The 17,108-nt window shown below is 37.3% G+C and overlaps 1 long non-coding RNA gene across 1 annotated transcript in view; it reads right to left on the bottom strand.

Moving 5' to 3' along the window:
* Positions 1 to 653: 653 nt before the first annotated feature.
* Positions 654 to 17,108, bottom strand: part of LOC135217055 (uncharacterized) — a 146,095-nt gene continuing 129,640 nt past the window's right edge. Inside the window, exon 4 of the long non-coding RNA XR_010315024.1 lies at positions 654 to 1,054. This is a non-coding gene — a long non-coding RNA (uncharacterized LOC135217055). The remainder of the gene's footprint in view (positions 1,055 to 17,108) is intronic.

The raw sequence follows: 17,108 nt of genomic DNA, 5'->3' as shown, positions 1-17,108 counted from the left end.
CTAGAAAAATAATATAAAAGATGAACATTTCTCCAAGAATACATCAGGAGCTGGAGATGGATTCAAATGATCCTAGAGTCTTTAAGATTTCAAGAAGTAATAATCCAATGTGCATTTCTCCAGGAATTCTTCAAGAACTGAAGATGGCTTCACATAACCCCGGATTAGAACATCTTCAAGAAGATGTTATAATCCGATGGGCATTTCTCCAGGAATGATTCCGGAGCTGATGACAGCTTAAAAGGATCCTGGAGTCTGAATAGGAGAGGGAAAGGGGGAAGGAGGGAGGGCCGAATGGGGAGGGACACAAACAGACATGCAGCCACACACAGACAGACAGATAAAAAGGCAGCCAAGGAAAATAATATAATAGAGGGACACACACACACATACACACACATGCCATAACAATATCCATAACCATACCCATATCGATGCCAATACCCATACTCAAATCTTTACTGCACACATACCCATATCTGTACCATACCACACCTATACCAATACCCATATCCTTATCTGCAGACCTTTTTAAAGACCTGAACATGATATGAATCAAATGAACAAACGCGACAGCAGGTGACATATAACGGACCATGTGTGAAGATGTTTGTCTTTGAGATTTATTCAAATTCAGTGCATATGGGGCTGCCCAGCCAAGTTAACAGTATTCAAGAATTCTAGAGACACACCCATTGTATTGAAAAGTATTCTGGAAGATGTTTTCACAAATCTAGGATCCTTTGAAGCAGTCTTCAGCGTGTGAAGCATTCCTGGAGAAATGCCCATTGGATTATAACATATTCTTAAATTCTTAAAGATTCCAGTATGTTGTGAAGCTGTTCAATGGGTTTCTGGGAATTCCAAGGCTTTCGTCTCCGATTTCTTCTCCATAATACTCGTTTCTTTGGTATTGTGCAAAATCTTTGGAAGCCCACATTCTTGGAGATGAAAGGCTCGAAGACATCTTCACGATTCCAAGATCCTTTGAAGCAGTCTTCAGCTCCTGAAGCATTCCTGGAGAAACATCCGATGGTTTGACGACATCTGGGGTCTGGATAAGAAACATTGCAGACAAACACTTTCCAAACTGTTAACTGTTACAAGCAGTTTCTAAGAAACTGTAAACTAAGTTTCCTAACAATGTTTCCTAGTGTGGACAGGCCTATAGTCAGATTGCCTACTGGACATTATACCTACCGGTCATTATGCTTATGGACAGTTTGCTTACTAGCTAACAAATGTTTCATAAACTACTGCGGGTATTCTTGATCATTATCAACTTGGTGTGTCTCTCCAACTAGTAAAGAAGTGGTATATTTGCCTTATTTCCGACAAGTTTTTGTTAAAATGAATTATATATATATATAATATATATATATATATTATATAATATATAATATATATATCTATATATATATATATATAATATATATATATATATAATTCATTTTAACAAAAACTTGTCGAAAATAAGGTAAATATACCACTTCTTTACTAGCTGGAGAGACACACTAAGTTCATAATAATCAAGAATACCCGCAGTAGTTTATGAAACATTTGTTAGCTAGTAAGCAAACTGTCCATAAGCATAATGACCGGTAGGTATAATGTCCAGTAGGCAATCTGACTATAAATATTCCTCTAGATAAACTTTAGATTCAAATAAGAGAATTAATTGCCTACTGGACATTATGTATTGATAGATGACGTTTGCAGGTAAAACTAACATTTTTTCATTAATCCTACAAGTATAAATTACAAAATTTTTCGGTAGCTATAGCTAGGAACAATTACTGTACGAATAAGTTTGGCGAGAGAGAGAGAGAGAGAGAGAGAGAGAGAGAGAGAGAGAGAGAGAGAGAGAGAGAGACTTTTCGGGCATTTATAAATAAAGTCCCGTAAGAGCAAAAGGTCGACTTCCTAGTAAAAGCAAATTACCGGTGTGTATGAATGACTTGCAAACAAGCGGTGCCTAATATCTTATTTTCTAGAAATCTTTTCAACCGGTAAAACACGTCGTCAAACTTTCCCACATGACCTTGAGAAGAAAACGCATTACATCTTATCTGGGTGGGGCACAAGGTTAGAGTGAGGCAGCCTACTTACTGGCTTAGATAGTTGTCGATACAGAATGATTCCCGGATGTAAACACGGAAATCGGCCATGTTTGCAGGTCAGCTGTGTTGAGCAAACGCAATACACGCAATCATGATATGAACGATTTTTCGGAAATTTCTAATGATAATGTACCTATTAACCTTTTAAATATGGTGAACACCTGCAATGTGCTTGGGTGCTACAATAGGTCAAACAGAGACCGCAAATCGTATTTCTCAGTCCCTGCTGTTGTGAGAGATCAAGGAGATAAAACTCACGAGATTAGTGATAGAAGGAGAGCACTGTGGATTTCAAGGATAAACAGAGCTAATTATCAGCCAGCAAGACATAGTGATGAGTTATTATTTGTTAGTGTAATTAGTGATAATGTGAATAATTAATGAAGCCTAGGGCATAAATATTTCACAAAGCAAATCATTGGCAGCCACTGCATTCTCTGTCAAATGATAGATGATTTAGAGCTGCTAGGAAGTTATTTTGGTAAAATCTTTAAAACTTGAAGTAGTGGATAGTGAACTGCACACAGACATCATAGGCAGTTAGAGTTGTTTAACAAAATGCACACCACCATACTTGGTTTCTCAACGAAATCACGAAAAGTCACACTTGGGAAGAGCCTTTCAGGACGACAGAAACAAATGCAAAAAACAATTCCTATTATTCGATTTTACGTGAAAATAACGGTTTATTTATTTTTAGCAAATCCTTTCTGTGTCAAGAAGTCACACTTTCAACATATTGTTGTGGCACTTATGGGCAATGGCGACTTCAGATTTGAAATCGTAACTTCATTCATCTTATAAAGTAAAAACGAGCTTGTCCGTTACTGAAGAGGCTTAATAGTAAGTAGATGTGTAGGTTACTGGTTTTGTCCCCAAATATCGTCTTTTAAGCATGTTATCGTGAAAGTATTTTAGAACAAATTAACTAAATCCCAGAAAAAAACTTCTATTACTCGAATCGAAGTGAAGAATATTCTTATTTTTTATGTGTGACTAACTTTGGCTTAATGTAGGCTAAGTTTTCATCGAACCAAATGGCTCCACCTGGCATGGCGATTACTCATGTCTGCAGTTGGTAGTGCTGACAACTTCTGTGAATGTAGAATCCGAGCAGTGACGATGCCGAATCCAATCTCAACAATCTGTTTCAAATCCTTCACCCAGCCAGATACAAAATAGTTGTACGACTCCGGAGACTTGTAGGCCTTGAGCTGGTCCAATATGTGGTGGCTTACATCATTAGGGAAACAGTTCACGATATCTGGATACGTAATTGCAGGCAGCAAATCCATTGCTTAGGTGTTAACTTGTAAGGGTCTTGGTTACTTACAAGTTTCCATTTATTTGTATATATATCTTTCACGCACTGCAGGCTCCAGAGACTCAATGTAATCAATCTTCTATATGTGAAATGTCCTTTCTTGCCATTTTTCGTGATATGGTTCAGGATTCCTTAGAGTAACAACGAAATTTGATATTTCCCTTGTTTACGTTGTTTGAGAAATTTATCTGGCGAATTGTGATGGTTACATTTCATGGCTTTTCTATTTTACAGGCCATATAATGTTACATCTTCAACTTCGAAGTAATACCATGCCTCAGATATGGCAGTTATATAATACATAACCCTATCATTACGGTAAATATGACATCCTTACTTTACCGTCTTTCACCATCCCATCATGTTTGAAGGAATATCATCCCATGTCACAAGGCATTCGACTCAGTCACTAAATGTCAGATGTCTCTTTGTAAACATAAGAATAAATATTATGGTTCGTAAAAGAGAGATATATATATATATATATATATATATATATATATAGTATATATATATATATATATATGAGTCATACCACATTACCGAGATTCATATAAATATATCGAGCTACAAATATCCTTTTTTAATATCTAATTCGCTCTAACTAGGAATTAATATATTTTCATATTTTAACCGAAGAGGAATCTTTTATGTCGATAAGAGATTTGTCGGCTCACGGGCACGAACCATCAAACCCAACAAATCCAGGACGCACAGTATAATATATATTATATATATTTATATATATATATATTATATATATATATGTATATAAAAAATCGTTATATGGAAATATATTAGCATATATATGTGAATGTGGTAACATAGGACTATAAATTGGAAGCTGGGCGGTCTTTACCTTCAAGCAGACATAACTAAAGTCAAATCTCAAATCTAGTCACGTGTTCTCCCCAAAACGTGACTATTTTTGTTATGTACTAGCGTTTCTTCGGCAACGTACGCCATGCGGTTGCCAAGTACTTAGAATTGTATCATCGTAAATACTTAAGTAGGTGCTTTCATTTATGTAGTACGTAGTACTGTATTCAAAACAGGCACTCGCGTCATCGTCAGTTTCACGTGAGCAACTCTCGTTCTTTCTCAGACTGAATACGCCTAAACCTGATTGGCTAGATGACTGCTGATGGAAATAATGACTCAACAATTTGCCCTATGTAATTATTCATGTAAAAAAGTTAACAATAATTCTATCTTTAATATAGTGGCATGGAAAATCCCATGCAGTCTGACGTCGTGATGCGTCTTCACTTGCGAATCCTGTTCCCGGACCGTCCTCAAATGCAGAACTGCAATCTAGTGACGACTTTAGTAACAATAAAGAACTACTTGACCCAAAATCGATATGATGAAATGTATTTTATAGTCTTACTTATCGTTAAAACTCACTAGTTAAATTACAGTTATTTTGATCATATCTATTTTTGCATTTCACGAATGTTTTTGTTGACAGTAAAATGTGTTAGTAAACACATGGTCTTCATTATCTTATTACTGATGATCTTAATTACCTTAAATTAATAAACTATAATGAATAAATAACTATAATGAGAAAAACTGAAAAAAGATAAAAAAAAAAAAATACGTATTGTTGTTGCTGCAGAAGTGACGTTTGATTTTGCTTCGGATCCCACAGTTCCGAAATCCGATAAAATCCAAAAAACGAAACACATCTGGCCCCAAGGATTTCACATAAGAGGATTGCTTACTTTACGAATAAATATATATTTTCATTTTTTTTCTCTCTTTAACAGAAACTTGTCGAAAAAAAGGTATGTATATCACTTCTTTACGAGTGGTAGGGACACTGTAGATAGAAGCTGATAATGATCAAGAATACCCGCAGTAGTCTACGAAACAGTTGTTTGCTAGTGGGCAAACTGTCCCCACAGGCATAATGTCCAGTCGGCAAACTGTCCGGGTACCTCCTAAACGGATGTGCAACCTGTCTTTGGAATCACTTCTTCCACCTGAAGAAACGCCCATTGGATTATAACGTCTTCTTAAATATTTACATGAAGACTCCAGGATCCCGGAGCCACAGAATGGCAGCCACACACACACACACACAATAGGGAAAAGCAGCCAAGGAAATCAATATTATAGTTAATCCTGGAGTCTTTGAACGCCTGTCCACACTAGGAAACATTGTTTGGAAACAGAGTTTGCAAACTGTTTGCAAACACTTTTTACCGTATATTTGTTTCCCATCCAGAATGGAAAACTGTATTTCTGTCTGTATATATATAAATATATATATATATATATATATATATATATATATATATATGTATGTATGTATATTGTATGCATATGTTTATGAATATATGTATATATACACATGTACAATGTATATATATGTATATATATTATATATATATATATATATGTATGTATATGTATCTATTTTCAATTCCGCCCGAAGCAAGCCAGCATGACACGCTCCTTTTTCCCAAAACTTCTTAATTACTACCCATCCTTTTTTCATTCCCTTGTTAATCCCTCCTCGACTGCATTAGAATGGCCAAGTAGAATACAGAGGCTACTGCACCGACATAAGCATCCTGACGACAACTAAGGTCTGGACAGGAAACATTGTTTGCAAACTTTGTTTGTAAACAATGTTTCCTAGTGTGGACAGGCCTTAAGACTTCAAGAAGACATTATAATCCAATAGTCGTTTCTACAGGAATGATTCAAGAACTCAAGACAGCTTCAAAGGATCCTGAAGTCCTGAAAAGGGGAGGGGAAGGGGGAGGATGGAGGGGAGGGGGAGGGTTCACACCGAAAGAAAAGCAGCCAAGGAAATTAGATTGTGCAAAACACTATAACAAAAGCTAAACAAGTCAACCACACGAAATCAGGTATTAAGGTTTCCAGGTGAACAAAGCATCAAACTGGAAAAAAAGTAAATGTTTGTTTGTATGGTGTTTTTACGTCGCATGGAACCAGTGGTTATTCAGCAACGGGACCAACGGCTTTACGTGACTTCAAAACCACGTCGATAGTGAACTTCTATCACCAGAAATACACATCTCTCACACCTCAATAGAGTGCCGGGGATCGAACTTGCGGCCACCGAGGTGGCACGCCAACACCATACCGACCACGACACTTAGGCGCTAAAAGTAAAAAAAAAAAAAAAAAAAAAAAAGTAAAAAATGCACCGAAGTTTCCTCTGTGCAATCGAGTTTTCTGTACAACGTATAATGCTGCATGAGCTGCAGCCCACGAAGCATTCAGCGACTGTCCGGTGGTGGTCTGTCCTATAGGGTTGCCAGACGCACAATTATGACTAAATTTAACTTTAAATAAACAAAAAAACTACTGAGGCTGAAGGGATGAAATTTGGTATGTCTGATGATTGAAGGGTGGATGACCAGCATACCAATTTGCAACCCTCTAGCCTCAGTACTTTTTAAGATTAAGGGCGGACAAAAAACGTGAGGACGGACAGACAAAGCCGGCACAATAGTTTTCTGTTACAGAAAACTAAAAAGAATGGAAAGCGAATGAAAGTTTATGAAATGAGATTAAATCTCCATATTAAATGATCACCAGTGACATTACTTGTGCTAATCAGTAATCACTGCAAAAAATTAAAGATATAATACATTTAATAACCGCATTTATTTGATAAGCATTTGACATTCATTTCACGTGCTAATGCCAGCTTTGATTCGGTTGCCTAGAATTATCTTTCTAAAAACTAAAATTCCTGGCAAAGAGATTCTCCTCTTACCAACAATCATGACTTCAGCCATTTTACCCTTTTTCAAAACTAAAAACTTTTTCCCAGTCCTGGAATTTCCCATCCTGAAGTTTCGTCATCCACTGAGATGCTGCAGCAAAAAGGACTTTTATTTTCTCGAATTAAAGTTGGACCTCTGCAGCCATTATGACGTAAGAGTCATTTTTCTTTAACAATTATCTCTGCAATCCACTACAAACTGATCTACTGTATTGCTTCTTTGGCGTATTTCGTTAAAATAACACCACTCCACAATCATGGAGAGTGAGTTCTACGGACTAAAATCGATTTCCCAGATGTCTTTTTATTTGGTTTCCTTGAAATTTAAATAGAGAAAACTTCCCGCGACACAAAAGCTGTATCGTTTCATGTTTCATAAAGGATCGTTGCCCTCCATTGACCATCGACGTATCCTCCCTTTACAACCGGAAGTTGGTGACGCTTTTGGAGCAGTTATCACCTTCCTTCACAAGAATGGTGACTCTTACTGCGGAACGAGAAGATTCCCCAACGACAAAATTCAGGTGCTAGAGTAAGAATGTTTTGTGAGTAATCCGTCCATTATGAGTATTACTATTTATAATTTTCTCCCCTCTCGTATGTTCCACATGTGCTCGTTTTCATTATTTCGCCAACGTTCATTTTCATGTCTACGTCGTTGGTCTTAAAACAGGAATGAAGGAACATTCTAAACATAAAGAATAATAGAGAAGAAAATGTACTGGCCAATGACTTTGCAAAAGAAATATGGCTAACCTGATATTTTAATTAAGTTATTATTATTATTACAGGTTTTATTGAAAATAATGGCTATTTCAGCCGCGTTTATTTTGTCTAGAAGTTTCTCTATTCTTCCTATTACTAACTTTCCTTCCGTACTCACGTTGGCTATTAAAACCCTTGGTATTTGTCAAATTGAATGTATTATACAAAATGTGGCACAAATTTTATCTTAAATGACTCATTCTACTAGATTCCTCTCTCTCTCTCTCTCTCTCTCTCTCTCTCTCTCTCTCCTCTCTTCTTGCAGCGTTTCGTCCTTAAACCCAGAAGGACATCGTCGGGCAGGAGTTGGGGGACTGAAGTTCTTACGAGAGTCCTACGGTATATATAGTATGTTGCATAGCATGGGGTCCTTATCGGCGAATTCTGATTGGCTAACTGGCTCAGCTGCCGATAAGGACCCCATGCTATGCAACAGACTATATATACCGTAGGACTCCCGCAAGAACTTCAGTCCCGCATCACCTGCCAGACGATGTCCTTCTGGGTATAAGGACGAAACGTTGGAAGGAGAAGAGAGAGAGAGAGAGAGAGAGAGAGGAGCAGACGCCCCTCAGCAAGAGGAATCCAGAATGATCCATTTTGTATCTTTTGTCAATTAGGCTTAAGATCCAATTTGTACTGTCGGCCAAAAAACTGGTGGCAGAGTTTCATAATTTTTTGTTCACTGCCTGACGCACGATTCATGCCTTATTTATCTATTTTTCTTTTCAAAGATGGAAGAAATCATGTGTAATGACGTTAAAAACAGTCACTGATATCTTTAGAACATTATGTTATGTTATTGTGTAAAACTATTTTCCATATAGCAAAATTGACGTGAACGAAACGAAGTGATAAACATTACCAAATAGATAGAAGACACCTATCACTATTAGGATCGCATAAACATAGTCCTTAAATTATCATTTCAATATTAAGTTGAAGGTAGTTGAACTATTCCATTTGTTAAACTTTACAGAAAACATTGGAATCTCACAAAATGCTATCAAATTTAAAACCGAAAAGAAAAAAACCTTATCCTAACAGTGTGAACCAGGCGACCTCACTCTATTGCTTTTGATGTTATGTGCACGGGAATCTAATGTCAATGTGTCATTTCTCGGTCTAAGAAACATCCCTCGATGAGCGAAAGACAACTATTGCACTGCATTCGGTGCAAGTTCCTGTTGGAGAGATATCAAGAAAGCTTAATAAACCAGAGAGAATCATACATAGATGAATCAAGTTGTTTAAAGAACGGCAAAATTTAGAACATGGGCCTAGAGGTGGAACACTCGAAGCACCACAAGAGAGCATTTGTGAACTTTGAATTCTAGTGCCTCATCACGACATTGCTGAACCAAGAATCATAACTAGCTCTACGCTTATGACTGGTGTCCGTTGAATACTTTAGATGGAGAGGAAGAGATTTTTAAATCTACGCTTGAAATCATTGATAGTTGTCTAATGAATAAGCAAACTTATCTTTGATGGATGAGAGATTCAGTTAGGCTTACTCTTTTTGTTTTGTTTTTTTATTGGTGGCCAGTGAATACCACGGATAGGGAGGGAAACAGTTTCAATGATGCATGCCTTTTTTTTCTTCAAAACCTAAAGAATACATTTTATTGGGAGATACTTTATTAACATCGGCCTAATCCTTCCATCAATCCTATACGCCACCTCCGCTCTCTTCTACATATCAGGCGACTCGATCCGACTTCTCGCTACGAACTCCATCGCTTGAAAGCATCACTAATGGTAACGGTTATTTTAAAATTCACCGCACCGACAACAGACGCCTTAAAATGCATGTTTATAAAATATTTTCTGTTCAAAGAAACTTTATCTTTCATTCCAAAAAATATGTGCATACACTCGTGTTACACCCTGTAGCCGTCAAAGAACAACCCTTGATTAAAGCAGTAGGTTTTTCTTGAAAAAAAAAAAATGAAATAGACTTAAACGAGAACGTCACCTTTCATATTTCTTATCCTTTCAGCTACTTATAATATGCTTATGGTAGTAGGTCTAGGTATACATGTGAAACTAATTTGAATTAATTTCTATTTAAAAGAAATTAATAGCCACAGAAAGATCAACCTAAGAAAGCTTTAATGAAAGTAAGCCTTTTCTTAATGTATTCGTCAGTTTTGACTCCCACAGCTTTCCAACGTGTCCAAATGAAACAGGATGATATGCAAGGAATTCGATAAAAAATAAGACTGAATTATATTCGTTTGATTTTTTATGATTGCTTTTTTACTTTGAATTGCTAGGTCTGAGTTAATTATGTTAAGCAATTATGAAAAGGATAAGAAGAAAGGCGAACATGGCTAATAAAACAAGAATAACGGGAATAATCAAATTAAGCATATTAATATATATATATATATATATATATATATATATATATATATATATATATATATATATATATATATTGTCGTTTTAATATTCATTAATATTACGTATCCAAGAGAGTATACTGCTGAAAATAGACCGAGGCTAATCATCTGGGAAAATCAGAAGTCCAATTTAGACCCACTAAATGTGTCATGCAAATTATTTTATTGATCAAAGGACAAAATTAGTTTAATTAAACATAGTTTTCAAAGAATGTTAACGCCTTGATGTAGTATTATTTATTGGCTGTAGGAGACGAAATGACAACACCCCAGTGCAGTACGATACGTTGAGCCAAGACTCGAGCGGCAGCAAAGCCAACTTCAAAATCTTTGGTATGCTGTCACGAAGCTAAAGTTGAAAATAAAATTAGAAATCGTGGACCCATCGGTATATATTTTCCTTACTTTGCAAAATAATTATCTTTAATACGTTGAATAAGTCTACTCAATTCTAATGTAATTTATTTCAAGTATAGCACCTTTGAAAGGAAATGTTATTTGTTGTTAAGTAAATAATCTGGCACCTGCATATGGCAATATTTCCATAACGAACAATGAATTAAGAAACTACGCAAATTCTTCCTTGGCCGTCTGGACTGCATTTTGTATAATACACTCAATTTGACAAATATCACGGTTTGGCATGAATCCCCCATTTGGCGTTTTAATAGCCAACTTGAGTACAGAAGAAAGGTTAGTAATAAGAAAAATGGAGAAACTTCTATACAAAATAAACGCTGCTGAAATAGCCATTATTTTCAATAAAACATGTATTAATGAAGGTCTTCTTTCAGCATATATTATTATTATTATTATTATTATTATTATTATTATTATTATTATTATTATTATTATTATTATTATTATTCATGTGCAGACCTTGCATAGAAAATGCTATCAACTTATTAAAATATTTACAGCCTAGAATGCCCAATAAGAAATTAAGTGAAACAAAATCAACACAGAAAAATTGAAAGAGAAGATAACAAAGTCAAGCAAGAGGGGAAAATGAACATCGAGCGATCACAGCATGTTATGGACGTTTGAAGACGGAAGCATTGAAGGTGATGATGATTATTCTAATAATAATTGAGAGCAATTTTGCGAATTAATATAGCACGAAACAGCATAAAGACAATGTAACAGTTCTTTCTTGGCGTGTATAAGAAAACAATCCCCCAAAGACAAAAAAGAAAAAGACCATTACAAATAAAGAAAAGGGTGTAGAAGATGTGAAAAAACATTTCAAAATTATGAATGACATGATTCAACATCATTATTACTTAACGAAAATCGCGAATCGACTGGAATTAGTTAATATTTAAATTTAATTTAGTTTTTGCTCACATGCAGCATCTTCATGTCTGATAATAACTTACCCTTTCCAAAAGAAGCGTGAACCCTAAACTCTGCTATCTACAAGAAAAAGAAATCGAGGAAATGCCACAGAGGACGAGAACAGGCCAAGATCGAAGGAAGGAAAGGGTAGTAGCCATAATCCGCGAGTTTCCTTCGAGAAACGGAAATATGTCAGCACTGTAAGCTGATTGAGGGCCCCCTTTTTGACGGCCTTCGTTGGTTCACCTTAGTGCTAGGGTCGCCATACTATGTTTACAAATATAATAATAATCCTATTTCCGAATGCATGTAATACCTCCACTGAAATTTAAACATTTTGCATACTTCTTTTGAGATTATAAGGTCAAGTTCCTACATGCCTTGACTTATATGCATGCTATGGCCCTGATTTTCTTTTAAAAAGCTACATTCAGTCATGTCCCTTTTCAGTGCACTATTTCCCCTCCCCAGTCGATTGTATGATTAACCACACTGATATGTACAATTCCACTGTTCTTTTGTGCGTATCTTACACATTTTTAAACTGTTCTATTCTTTTCAAATTGAAAGTTTTCACAGAGCCTTCATGGAAGTTTATATACACCCAACCTTTAGTATTGTCGGGAGATCTCTTCATTAGCAAATGTTACATGGTTTTATTGTACTTAAATGATACATTTACTCCAAAATTCTTGAGAAGATAGGGATATCTTTCTCAGTATTAAGAACAAATTTTTTGGGTTGAAGGGTTCTGTTCTATTTTGTTTTAATGCCGCATCTTTTTTACCGCTCCTAAAGGTGGCCTCCACTAGGCCTTTTTTTTCCAGCAGCGAGCCGTTGCTGGCGAAAATGGAAAACCAGGAGCTTTTAGCTCAAGATTTTTGCTTCCCGACTGAACGGGAAGCAGCGCGCACGAACCGCGAGCGACCGCATAGTGTAAACAAACAAGATGGCTGCTGCTGATAGGACGTACACTCAGACCTTTGGCTTCTCTTCTCCTGACCCACTCTCGAACCCACAAACGTTTTTTGTTACTCTTGCATTCACGTAAGATTCCGAGAAAACACATCACTACAGCACATCTTGCAACAGTCCGACAATTTCTGGGCACCATGATGAAATCAGCTGATCAGTTTTGTTTACTTTTTCCTACTGCTCCTATAAACCAAGAGGTCCTAGTGTGACGATACAACACTTTTGCTCACGACCATCGGCTGGATGCTGGCCAAAACCGCGAGCAAGAAATGACTAGTGTGATACCAGCTTAATTGTTGTGCATGCCAGTGAGAACTCTCACATGATCAACTGGGCAAGGGCAAAAAAGATAGCTTATATTCTAACAGTACAGTGGAAAGGAATATCACTGAACGTAGCTTTTTAGAAGAAAAGTATGGCCAGAGCATGAATATCAAATCAAGGCTTGCATAAACTTGACCCTATAATCTCAAAAAAATATGTAAAATGTTTAAATTTCAAGGAAGGCATTTCACCTGTATGGAAAAAGGATGACCATATTTGTAAAGAGTATGGAGACACTAACACTATTTATAGTGAGTTTTGCCGCCCATTTTCTTTGTCTCCTGTCAGAGTGTGTGTGTGCCCATACTATTCCTTAAGTGCATATATATTGTGGTTTCTACCCCTAGCAATAATGAGTATTGTTGCTCCTTTGACACCTGTCAGGTGTGGAGACGTAGTCTCAAAAGATTTTATATGTTTGTCAGTACTGCCTCTGCAGCATAAAGATTGTGATTTCTACTAACGTATAGAAAATAAAGTTGAAACTGGTCAGGACATGCAAACTGGTTCACGTTTTTAAATTGATGATAATCACACACACACACACACACACACACACACACACACACACACATATTGCTAGTGGTAGAAACCACATTATATGTGCACTCAAGGAACAGTAAGGACAAATACACAATTTGTACACATATATATATATATATATATATATATATATATAATATATATATATATAGTATAATGCTAAAGTGTATGTAAATATATATATATATATATATATATATATATATATATATATATATATATATATATATATATGCTACGAGGAAAATAACAAAATGAAATTCATAAAAGACACTGGAATATTTCTGACAATTTTCAAGTCGGGAATGGACAAAATCAAATCCTTCCATTATAAACAAACATAAGCGAAAGAAACCTTTGGAGCACACCTTTGTCTGGGCTCCGATAAAGAGAAAGCGAGTGATAACAGAACAGGACATTTGGGAATGTCATTTCACAATGGGCGAATCGAAACCAATCAGGCGGCGAAAGTCAATATTTTCCTGAAATAACATACATAGATCCGTTATGTGTCAACACTTTTAAAAGGGTCTACGATGATTTATTCCTTTAGTTACTCTTATATATCGCCATGGATTTTATGCCTATTTGCTGAACTATTTTGTAATTATTGTCAAAATTCTACCTTACTCTTTGCTGACATTTGAGCAGTTTTACAAACACCCAATTTCACTGTGGGTGTTTGTAGAACTGCTCGTCTAGTATCTATTCATCGTTTCACTTGTTCATCCGAGGACCTTCCAGAAGATATTACGAAACCTCTTTCCGCAGAAAAAAAAAAAAAAAACCATGGGAAATACAATAACAGGCAAATTTTGCAAGATCCCACCAAACAAATCCAATTTGGTGGCTCCGTCGACGTGTAAACTATTTTCCTTGAATCATTTTTCCTTTACAACAGGAACATCAACAACAAAAACAACAATAATAGTAATAACAGATAGATAGAGCAGCTGCGACGTGCATTTCCTTTACAACAGAACACTGCCAAGACCGCCTCCTCCCCTTCCTCCTCGACGTCTTTGTCGAACAGCAAGACACCCGATTCTGCTACAAGGTGTACACGAAGCCGACGAACCTGGGTATGTGCATGAACGGAGAGAGCGAGTGCCCTGAGAGGTATAAGTGCTCCAACATCAGCGCCTTCGTCAGGAGGGCACTTCCGCACTGTTCTTCCTGGTACGACATGCACAGCGAATTAGAACGCGCGACCCCGGTCCTCGCCGACAACGGACACACTAGCCGTGCTGTTGATGCTGTGATAGCGAAGAACGTCGAAGATTGGTACCTCCAGGAACCCCGCTCCCACATCCCAGAGCCCATCAAGATTTTCTACGAAGGGAAATGTCACCCCGTCCAATCAGAATAAGAAAATTAATTTGGTCATATATTAAAATTAATTTGGTCATATATTATTAAACGAAGAAGACAATCAGCCTGGTGATGAGGAATAACCCAGCGGTTCGCCTGCAGGACCCCTTCAAGAAGACGAACGTGGTATACCGATACACGTACCCTGTCCGGAGATGCCTCGGCAAACACATGGGCATGGCCACCATGCGATTCTCCATGTGAATCCCCTGCCACGCCCAAGAAGGAGCCATTTATAATCAGGCAAGGACTGCCCATAGCACAAGATTAAAAAGGAACGATATTATACCTAATATCGAGATTGTCGACCAAACTACTGATCTCCGACGTCTGCGCCTCCTGGAAGCCCTCCATATAGGAGAGGAGAAACCTAACTTGAATATTACTCATGAAACGTTTCTCCTCCCTACCGCCGCCCGGAGATCAGCAGCGAACTATTTCCTGACAATGCCAGATATTCAGGAGCACCAGCAGGATGATAGGACTCCTGCCTCAGGCAGAGCTCCAGACATTCATTCCCGGACACACTACTTGAACGCTGGCATGGCTGAATCCCTGCAACCAAAATCGCCAGGACCGGCTCGACCAATCAGAAATCAGCTCTAGGATTCGAGCCGCTATACATAATAATAATACTTCGAGGATAGCTAGCAATGCCAGAGCGATGCTCAAATGCGCAAAGGTTCCAAAATATTTTTCACTGGAGTTGTGACTCGCTCACCGACTAGTCATTTGAAGCTTCAAAAGAAGAGAGCAAGCTGAAAGCTACAAGGATCCCTCAAACGGTATAATCATACATCAGATAACAGAACATACATCCCCTAACATAAAAAAAAAAAGCGATGAGTAAATTAGAATATCAGAATAACGATAAAAAGGGTGACATAGGCAGTAAACAACAAAAACGAAATGTCGAGAACAACGAAGAGCGCAGCAATGTATGGGAAAAAATATTCAGAGGAAATGAAGCTATGTCTCTCATAAAGGCTGCTTCTTAATGATAATAATACTAATAATAATTATAATAAGAACGATCATGACTATCTATCTGTCTAACTGTCGGCTACACTTTGCAAACTGTGACTGGAGGCATTCCAATCGCCTCCCAGATAATCGGCCTGAGTCATCAGAGGCGCCAGTCACTCACTTTCCAGAATCAAAAATTTCCAACAGACATTCCAGGTCGGTCTCTGATTTTATTTCCACTTAAACACAGTGGTCAATGTCATTTCATGATACAAAGAGCGTTCTTGCGATATTACCGTTTCTGCGGAAATGCAGGAATTTCCAGGCAACAGAATGTGCCAGTTTGCAGAAGATGCCTCAAGGTTTCGGGAAGCATGAGACTGGAAACTAATGACCAAGTGAACAAACATTTCGATATTGTTTGAAATTACTATTCCCAGAGGAATTAGTATAGGCTTCGACGACTTCTGCCATCTTTATTGCCCCAGGGCCTAGAAAGTAGTGGTGTCACAATCATTTGGGTTGTAAGTCAGAAGACCAAAGGGTACTGCCATCCTATTAAATTTCATGAAGCTCTGGTGAAATAAAGGAAAAACATATAATTAAAAAACAAAAAGATGAACATTTGCCAAACTGATGATTAACAACACTGGCCTCATTCACGGCAGCAACACGAAAATACAAAGGAAACACAAAGAACTCTTCATATTGTTTTCCGGTAGCTAAATGATTATTAAGGCTACAGAAAACTGTTAAAATATACAATCTTATGAAACCATATTTCGTTCAGTACGTCATGAGCTGCATACTTAGAGAATTTCAACCGCATGTACTGCGAAATATTTCCATGAATATTTTGCCGCTTTGGTCAAAATCAAAAGCAGCACAAAAATCAACATCCGGGTAAATCTCATAATCGAATCGACTGTTCCTTTGTCCACGGGCCGGTCCTTCGCAAATAATTGATCGTAATCATGGGCAACTTAACTTTTCGAAAAGAGAGAGAGAGAGAGAGAGAGAGAGAGAGAGAGAGAGAGAGAGAGAGAGAGAGAGAGAGAGAGAGAGAGAGCATTGCGGATGAATTAATATTTAATCAGCAGACAGAAAAACACAGGTGAAGTGCGCTGTCCGGAGATAATGAGTATTGATTTTCAGCCGGTTAAAAAGTTTACGGTTCAGTCGTCCGCTCGGGAGCCTGAACCGTC

This window comes from Macrobrachium nipponense, chromosome 19 (genome assembly GCF_015104395.2).
Source record: "Macrobrachium nipponense isolate FS-2020 chromosome 19, ASM1510439v2, whole genome shotgun sequence".
Taxonomy (NCBI): Eukaryota; Metazoa; Arthropoda; class Malacostraca; order Decapoda; family Palaemonidae; genus Macrobrachium; species Macrobrachium nipponense.
The sequence above is the reverse complement of the archived record's forward strand: the minus strand, read 5'-3'. Positions and strand labels throughout refer to the sequence as shown.